The sequence below is a fragment of the Salmo salar genome, chromosome 04 (assembly GCF_965601325.2).
Source record: "Salmo salar chromosome 04, fSalSal1, whole genome shotgun sequence".
Classification (NCBI taxonomy): domain Eukaryota; kingdom Metazoa; phylum Chordata; class Actinopteri; order Salmoniformes; family Salmonidae; genus Salmo; species Salmo salar.
In genome coordinates this window covers 31,216,029-31,226,379 of record NC_138294.1, presented here as the reverse complement: position 1 = coordinate 31,226,379, position 10,351 = coordinate 31,216,029, and positions in this window count along the sequence as shown.

Below are 10,351 nucleotides of genomic sequence, written 5' to 3'. Positions count from 1 at the left end.
TTTTCTGTTTTTCTGGGATTGATTTGCAGTTTTCGCACCAAAGTACATTCATCTCTAGGAGACAGAACGCGTCTCCTTCCTGAGCAGTATGACGTGTTCCCCTGGTGTTTAGACTTGAGTACTATTGTTTGTACAGATGAATATGGTACCTTCAGACGTTTGGAAATTGCTCCCAAGGATGAACCAGACGTGTGGGGGTCTACAATTTTTTTCTGAGGTCTTGGCTGATTTCTTCTGATTTTCCCATGATGTCAAGCAAAGAGGCACAGAGTTTGAAGGTAGGCCTTGAAATACATCCACAGGTACACCTCTAATTGACTAAAATTATGTCAATTAGCCTATCAGAAGCGTCTAAAGCCATGACATCATTTTTTGGAATTTTCCAAGCTGTTTAAAGGCACAGTTGTAACGGCTGTCGTCGGAAGAAAACCAAGATGCAGCGGAGGTTGTGTGTTCATCTTGATATTTAATAAAAATGAACCACTACAAAACAAAACACTCGATAGCAACGACAGCAAACAGTCCTGTCTGGTCCCAACTGAACAAAACAGAAAACAATCCCCCACAAAACCCAAAGGAAAAACCTGCTCCTTATGTGTGACTGGGAGCCACACATGGCCAAAAACAAAGAAATACCAAAAACCTAGAAAAATAACATAGAACGCCCACCCAATGTAACACACTGGCCTAACCAAAATAAAGAACAAAAACCCCCTCTCTATGGCCAGGGCGTTACAGTACCCCCCCCCCCCCCAGGTGTGGACTCCGGCCGCAAAACCTGACACTGAAGGGGAGGGTCCGGGTGGGCCTTCTTACGGCGGCGGCTCTTGTGCGGGACGTGGCCTCTGCCCCACCCTTGGCGTCGCTCTCTTAGGTGGTGCACCTGGCCGCGCCGAAGGTCTGGTGGGCAACCCTGACTTCGCCCGGCTGGCGGGCAACCCTTGTTGCGCCTGGCTGGCGGACGACCATGGCTGCGCCCGGCTGGCGGGCGGCGATGGCTGCGCCCGGCTGGCGGGTGTCCCTTGCTGCGCCCGGCTGACGGGCGGCGATGGCTGCGCCCGGCTGGCGGGCGACCCTTGCTGCGCCCGGCGGATGACCCTGGCTGCGCCCGGCTGGCGGGCGGCGATGGCTGCGCCCGGCTGGCGGATGACCCTGGCTGCGCCCGGCGATGGCAGATCCGGACATGCGGGCCAATCTGGCAGATCCGGACAGGCGGGCCACTCTGGCAGATCCGGACAGGCGGGCCACTCTGGCAGATCCGGACAGGCGGGCCACTCTGGCAGATCCGGACAGGCGGGCCGCTCTGGCAGCTCCGGACAGGCGGGCCGCTCTGGCAGCTCCTGACTGGCGGGCGGCTCTGGCAGCTCCAGACTGGCGGGCGGCTCTGGCAGCTCCTGACTGGCGGGCGGCTCTGGCAGCTCCTGACTGGCGGGCGGCTCTGGCAGCTCCTGACTGGCGGGCTGCTCTGGCGGCTCCGGACTGGCGAGACCCACTGGAGGCCTAGTCCTGGGAGGAGGCACAGGACGGACCAGGATGGGGAGACCCACTGGAGGCCTGGTCCGAGGGGGAGGCACAGGATAAACCGGGCTGTGGGGGAGCACTGGAGTTCTGGTACGGACGCTCGACATGCTTACTCCAGGCTGAATGCCCACTTTGGCCCGGCACAGGCGGAGAGCAGGCATTTGGCGAACTGGACCCTCCCAGCGCCCTGGAGACCCAGTGCGCAACGCCGGCGCAGGATAACCTGGACCGAGGAGGCGCACTGGAGACCAGACGCGCTGAGCTGGCACAACCCGTCCTGGCTCGATGCCTGCTCTCGCATGGCACTTGCGGGGGGCTGGCATGTAGCGCTCCGGGCTATCAACGCGTACTGGGGACACCATGTGCTTTACCACATAACATGGTGCCTGACCAGTACTGCGCTGCCTCCTGTAAGCACGGGGAGTTGGCTCAGGTCTACCGCCTGACTCCGCCAATCTCCCCGTGTGCCCCCCCCAAATTTTTTGGGGGGCTGCCTCCCGTGTCCGTTGCGCTCCCTCTCTTTGTACCAGCGTCTCTCAGCTCTCGCCGCCTCGATCTCCCACTGCGGGCGGCGATAATCCCCAGCCTGAGCCCATGGTCCTTTACCGTCCAGGATTTCCTCCCAAATCCACGACTCCAGATAGCTTCTCCCCATTTTTCCAACGTCCATGAGTCCCGATAGCTCTTCTCCTTTCTCCGCTGCTTGGTCCGTTTCTTGGTGGGGGATTCTGTAACGGCTGTCGTCGGAAGAAACCAAGATGCAGCGGAGGTTGTGTGTTCATCTTGATATTTAATAAAAATGAACCACTACAAAACAAAACACTCGATAGCAACAACAGCAAACAGTCCTGTCTGGTCCCAACTGAACAAAACAGAAAACAATCCCCCACAAAACCCAAAGGAAAAACCTGCTCCTTATGTGTGACTCCCAATCAACAACAACGAACTTCAGCTGTGCCTGACTGGGAGCCACACACGGCCCAAAACAAAGAAAGACAAAAAACCTAGAAAAAGAACATAGAACGCCCACCCAATGTAACACCCTGGCCTAACCAAAATAAAGAACAAAAAACCCCTCTCTATGGCCAGGGCGTTACAACAGTCGACTTAGTGTATGTAAACTTCCGACTTCAACTATATAAATATATGGATGAGCGATGGCCAAGCGATGGCCAAAGCAAGGTGCAATAGATTGTATAAGGTACAGTATATACATATGAGATGAGTAATGTAAGATATGTTAACCTCTCTAGGCTAGGCGGGACGAATTCGTCCCACCTACGTAACAGCCACGGCTATCCTGTGGCGCGATTTTCAAAACCTTAAAAATCCTATTACTTCAATTTCTCAAACATATGACTATTTTACAGCCATTTAAAGATAAGACTCTCGTTAATCTAACCACACTGTCCGATTTCAAAAAGGCTTTACAACGAAAGCAAAACATTAGATTATGTCAGCAGAGTACCAAGCCAGAAATAATCAGACACCCATTTTTCAAGCCAGCATATAATGTCACCAAAACCCAGAAGACAGCTAAATGCAGCACTCACCTTTGATGATCTTCATCAGATGACAACCCTAGGACATTATGTTATACAATACATGCATGTTTTGTTCAATCAAGTTCATATTTATATCAAAAACCAGCTTTTTACATTAGCATGTGACGTTCAGAACTAGCATACCCCCCGCAAACTTCCGTGGAATTCGCTAACATTTTACTAAATTACTCACGATAAACGTTCACAAAAAGCATAACAATTATTTTAAGAATTATAGATACAGACCTCCTCTATGCACTCGATATGTCCGATTTTAAAATAGCTTTTTGGTGAAAGCACATTTTGCAATATTCTAAGTACATAGCCCAGGCATCACGGGCTCGCTATTTAGACACCCGGCAAGTTTAGCACTCACCATAATCATATTTACTATTATAAAAATTTCATTACCTTTTGTTGTCTTCGTCAGAATACACACCCAGGACAGCTACTTCAATAACAAATGTTGGTTTGGTCCAAAATAATCCATCGTTATATCCGAATAGCGGCGTTTTGTTCGTGCGTTCCAGACACTATCCGAAATAGTAAAGAAGTGTCGCGCGCATGGCGCAATTCGTGACAATAAAATTCTAAGTATTCCATGACCGTACTTCGAAGCATGTCAACCGCTGTTTAAAATCAATTTTTACGACATTTTTCTCGTAGAAAAGCGATAATATTCCGACAGGGAATCTCCTTTTCGGCAAACAGAGGAAAAAATCCCAAAGGCGGGGGCGGTCGGGGTCACGCGCATAAGCTAGTGTCTCTTGATGGGCCACTTGAGAAAGGCGATAATGTGTTTCAGCCTGGGGCTGGAATGACGACATTCTGTTTTTTCCCGGGCTCTGAGCGCCTATGGACGACGTGGGAAGTGTCACGTTAGAGCAGAGATCCTTAGTAAATGATAGAGATGGAAAAGAAGTTCAACAAATGGTCAGACAGGCCACTTCCTGTAAAGGAATCTCTCAGGTTTTGACCTGCCATTTGAGTTCTGTTATACTCACAGACACCATTCAAACAGTTTTAGAAAATTTAGGGTGTTTTCTATCTATATGTAATAAGTATATGCATATTCTAGTTACTGAGTAGGAGTGGTAACCAGATTAAATCGGGTATGTTTTTTATCCAGCCGTGTCAATGCTGCCCCCTAGCCCTAACAGGTTAACATTATTAAAGTGGCATTGTTTAACCTCTTACATCTAGACGTTCCGCTAGCGGAACACCTGCTCCAATATCCAATGATAGGCGTGGCGCGAATTACAAATTCCTCAAAAATACAAAAACTTCCATTTTTCAAACATATGACTATTTCACAGCATTTTAAAGACAAGACTCTCCTTTATCTAACCACACTGTCGGATTTCAAAAAGGCTTTACAGCGAAAGCAAAACATTAGATTATGTCAGCAGAGTACCCAGCCAGAAATAATCAGACACCCATTTTTCAAGCTAGCATATAATGTCACAAAAACCCAGAAGACAGCTAAATGCAGCACCAACCTTTGATGATCTTCATCAGATGACACACCTAGGACATTATGTTATACAATACATGCATGTTTTGTTCAAACAAGTTCATATTTATATAAAAAAACAGCTTTTTACATTAGCATGTGATGTTCAGAACTAGCATACCCCCCGCAAACTTCCGGGGAATTTACTAACAATTTACTAAATTACTCACGATAAACGTTCACAAAAAGCATAACAATTATTTTAAGAATTATAGATACAGAACTCCTCTATGCACTCGATATGTCCGATTTTAAAATAGCTTTTTGGTGAAAGCACATTTTGCAATATTCTAAGTACATAGCCCAGCCATCACGGGCTAGCTATTTAGACACCCGGCAAGTTTAGCCTTCACCAAAATCAGATTTACTATTATAAAAGTTTGATTACCTTTTGTTGTCTTCGTCAGAATGCACTCCCAGGACTGCTACTTCAATAACAAATGTTGGTTTGGTCCCAAATAATCCATCGTTATATCCGATTAGCGGCGTTTTGTTCGTGCGTTCCAGAAACTATCCGAAATGGTAAATCAGGGTCGTGCGCATGGCGCAATTCGTGACAAAAAAATTCTAAATATTCCATTACCGTACTTCGAAGCATGTCAACCGCTGTTTAAAATCAATTTTTAGGCAATTTATCTCGTAAAAAAGCGATAATATTTCGACCGGGAATCTCCTTTTCGGCAAACAGAGGAAAAATCACAAAGACGGGGGCGGCCAGGGCACGCGCCTAAGCCCACAGTCCCTTGATCGGCCACTTGAGAAAGGCGATAACGTGTTTCAGCCTGGGGCTGGGATGACAAAATTCTGTTTTTTCCCGGGCTCTGAGAGCCTATGGAAGATGTAGGAAGTGTCACGTTAGAGCAGAGATCCTTTGTAAAAGATAGAGATGGCAAAGAAATTCAAGAAATGGTCAGACAGGCCACTTCCTGTAAAGGAATCTCCTAAAGTTTCTAAAACTGTTAGAATGGTGTCTGTGAGTATAACAGAACTCATATGGCAGGCAAAAACCTGAGAAGATTCCTTACAGGAACTGGCCTGTCTGACAATTTCTTGGGCTTCTTGACTCTCTTTATTGAAAACTGAGGATCTTTGCTGTAACGCGACACTTCCTACGGCTCTCAGAAACCGGGAAAAAGCTGAATGATGTCTTTGGAGCCCCTGGCTGAAAAACATTAGCGCATTTGGATGGTGGTCGATCAGAGTACAATGAGACTGAGGCGCATGCACGAGGCGACCCCATGTTTTTATTTTCTCTGTCTTTGAACTAAAACACGGTTTCCTGGTCGGAATATTATCGCTTTTTTATGAGAAAAATGGCATAAAAATGGATTTTAAACAGCGGTTGACATGCTTCGATGTACGGTAATGGAATATTTAGAATTTTTTTGTCACGAAACGCGTCGGGCGCGTCACCCTTCTTTACCCTTTCGGATAGTGTCTTGAACGCACGAACAAAACAGAGGATATTTGAACATAACTATGGATTATTTTGGACCAAACCAACATTTGTTATTGAAGTAGAAGTCCTGGGAGTGCATTCTGACGAAGAACAGCAAAGGTAATAACATTTTTCTTATAGTAAATCTGACTTTGGTGAGGGCTAAACTTGGTGGGTGTCTAAATAGTTAGCCCGTGATGGCTGGGCTATCTACTCAGAATATTGCAAAATGTGCTTTCACCGAAAAGCTATTTTAAAATCGGACATAGCGAGTACATAAAGGAGTTCTGTATCTATAATTCTTAAAATAATTGTTATGTTTTTTGTGAACGTTTATCGTGAGTAATTTAGTAAATTCACCGGAAGTTTGCGGTGGGTATGCTAGTTCTGAACGTCACATGCTAATGTAAAAAGCTGGTTTTTGATATAAATATGAACTTGATTGAACAAAACATGCATGTATTGTATAACATAATGTCCTAGGATTGTCATCTGATGAAGATCATCAAAGGTTAGTGCTGCATTTAGCTGTGGTTTGGGTTTATGTGACATTATATGCTAACTTGAAAAATGGGTGTCTGATTATTTCTGGCTGGGTACTCTGCTGACATAATCTAATGTTTTGCTTTCGTTGTAAAGCCTTTTTGAAATCGGACAATGTGGTTAGATTAACGAGTCTTGTCTTTAAAATGGTGTAAAATAGTAATATGTTTGAGAAATTGAAGTAATAGCATTTTTAAGGTATTTGCAAACTGAGGTGGGTCTAGGGTGGCAGGTAAGGTGGAGGTGATATGATCCTAGTCTCTCTAAGCACTTCATGATGACTGAAGTGAATGCTACGAGGCGGTAGTCATTTAGTTCAGTTATCTTTGCCTTCTTGGGTACAGGAACAATGGTGGCCATCTTTAAGCATGTGGGGACAGCAGACTCGGACAGGGAGCGATTGAATATGTCCGTAAACACACCAGCCAGATGGTCTGCACATGCTCTGAGGACACGGCTAGTGATGCCGTCGGGGCCAGTAGCCTTGCGCGGATTTACACATTTAAATGTCTTACTCACGTCGGCCACGGAGAAGGCGAGGGGGCCCGCAGTCCTTGTTAGCGGGCCGAGGTGGTGGCACTGTATTATCCTCAAAGCGGGCAAAGAAGGTGTTTAGTTTGTCTGGAAGCGAGACGTCGGTGTCCGTGACGTGGCTGGTTTTCTTTTTGTAGTCCGTGATTTTTATAGTCTTGTGTCTGAGCTGTTGAATTGCGACTCCACTATACCGACATTTTGCTTCTTTTATTGCCTTGCGGAGGGAATAACTACACTTTTTATATTCAGCCATATTCCCAGTCCTCTTTCCATGGTTGAATGCGGTGGTTCACACTTTTAGTTTCTGCAAATACTGCCATCCATCCACGGTTTCTGGTTAGGGTAAGTGTTAATAGTCACAGTGGGTACAACATCTCCAATGCACTTCCTTATAAACTCACTCACCGAGTCAGCGTATAGATCGATGTTATTCTCTGAGGCTGCCTGTAACATTTCCCAATCTTTAAGTGTGGATTCCGATTGGTCAGACCAGCGTTGAATGGTTCTAGTCACGGGTACATCCTGTTTGAGTTTCTGCCTATAAGACGGTAGGAGCAAGATAGAGTCATGGTCGGATTTGCCGAAGAGAGGGCGAGGGAGGGCCTTGTATGCATCACGGAATTTAGAGTAGCAGTAATCGAGTGTATTGCCCGCGTGAGTGCTGCAATCAATATGCTGATAGAATTTAGGTAGCCTTGTTCTCAAATTTGCTTTGTTAAATTCCCCAGCTACAATAAATGCAGCCTCAGAATATATGGTTTCCAGTTTACATAGAGTCCAATGAAGTTTCTTGAGGGCCATCGTGGTGTCTGCTTGAGGGGGTATATACACCGCTGTGATGACAACTGACGAGAATTCTCTTGGGAATTAATATGGCTGGCATTTGATTGTAAGGAATTCTAGGTTGGGTGAGCAGAAGGACCTGAGTTCCTGTATGTTGATATGATTACACCATGTGTCGTTAATCATGTAGCATACACCCTCACCCTTCTTCTTCCCTGAGAGGTGTTTATCTCTGTCGGAGCGACGCATGAAGAAGGCCGGTGGCTGAACCGATTCCGACAACGTATCTCGAGAGAGCCATGTTTCCGTGAAACTGAGAATGTTACAATCTCTGATATCTCTCTGGAATGCAACCCTTGCTCTAATTTCGTCTACGTTGTTGTCAAGAGACTGGACATTTGCAAATAGTATACTCAGAAGCAGTGAGCGGGTGCATGCCTATGGAGCCTGACCAGGAGGCCGCTCCATCTGCCTCTTCTGCGGCAACGTTGTTTTGGGTCGGCTTCTGGGATTAGATCCACTGTCCTGGGTGGTGGTCCGAACAAAGGATCTGCTTCGGGAAAGTCGTATTCCTGTTCGTAATGTTGGTAAGTTGGCGTCGCTCTTATATCCAATAGTTCTTCCAGGCTGTATGTAATAAATAACATTTAAGATTTTCTGGGCTAACAATGTAAGAAATAATACATAAAAAACGAAATACTGCATAGTTTCCTAAGGACTCGAAGCGAGGCAACCATCTCTGTCGGCGCCATCTTGTCGAAATGAGTGACATGTCTGGGTGAGTATGCAGGCAATGGAAGAACTGGGCCATTTTCAGCTTCCAGGAATTGTGTACAGATCCTTGCTACATGGCCGTGTGTTATCATGCTGAAGCATGAGGTGATGGCGGCTGATAAATGGCACGACAATGGGCCTCAGGATCTCATCACGGTATCTCTGTGCATTGAAATTGCCATCGATAAAATACAATTGTGTTTGTTGTCTGTAGCTTATGCCTGCCCATACCATAACCCTACCTACACCATGAGGCACTCTGTTCACAACGTAGACATCAGCAAAAGGCTCGCCCACACAATGCCATACACGTGGTCTGCAGTTGAGAGGCCGGTTGGACGCACTGCTAAAATCTCTAAAACAATGTTGGAGGCAGCTTAGGCAAAAGAAATTAACATTACATTCTCTGGCAACAGCTCTGGTGGGCATTCCTGCAGTCAGCATGCCAATTGCATGCTCCCTTAAAACTTGAAACATCTGTAGCATTGTGTTGTATGACAAAACTGGACATTTTAGAGTGGCCTGTTATTGTCCCCAGCACAAGGTGCACCTTTGTAAAGATCATGCTGTTTAATCAGCTTATTGATATGCCACACCTGTCAGTTGGATGGATTATCTTGGCAAAGGAGAAATGCTCACTAACAGGGATGTAAACACATTTCTGCATAAACTTCATGGAATCTTTTATCTCCGTTCATGAAACATGTGACCAACACTTTACAAGTTGCGTACATTTTTTTGTTCAGCATTCTGAACAGAACCACAATTTGTTTTGTTTCATTCCACTGTTCCGACAAGCATAATAAAGTTCTGAACCGGTTCGAACCAAAACAAAGTACTGGTTTACATTGTTGGAATCGGCTAAACTTTGAACATTGAGATATTAAATGAATGATAGGAAATGAAAGAGACTGGGTTATGTTAGAAGTTAATGGTTCTCAGAAGAAAGAAGACTTTGGAATGTGTTTGATGGAGAGGAGAGTGATGTGTTGATACAGGGGAGACAGATGGACATCTGTGTATTAGATGAAAGAGGGGTTGATGTAACAGAGCCTCTCTATGGAGGGGGGTGTGTGGAATCAGGAGCAGGAGAGCAGAAGGGTTCCAGGCAAATCCACCGTTTATTTTGGCAGATCCGAAAAAACACAACGACACATACAGGGGAGAAACCTCAACTCCATAATGCCTACAAGCAAAATGTCCACGGTAACACATACCGTACAAACAACTAACAACGCCAGTGGTGCAGGCACGCACCCCTTACATGTTGCCTACAGCAAAATAATCCCGCACAAAGCCTAACCTGCTGCGGGGAAATATAAAGCCACCGAAATCAACAAAACAAGACACAGGTGTGTAAAACCAGACAGAACTAAATGAAAAGGAAAATGGGATCGGTGGCAGCTAGTAGGCTGGTGACTATGACCGCCGAGTACCGCCCGAACAGGGAGTGGAGCCACCTTCGGTGGAAGTCGTGACAGTTGAGGTCAGGAGGTCAGGAGGTGAGGACAGATTCTCTTAAGAGAGTAATAAATGTTTGGAATCCTGTTACCCTCTTTATTAGCTTCCTGTAAAATGTAAGGACTGGAGAGAAAGGGGAGTGTCTTAAGTAGGATGCATATAAACTGTGAAGTCTGAAATCTTTAGCTGTCTGATTACAGCTGTACAGAACCTTTGGGAAGAATAAACTTGGTTAAAGCG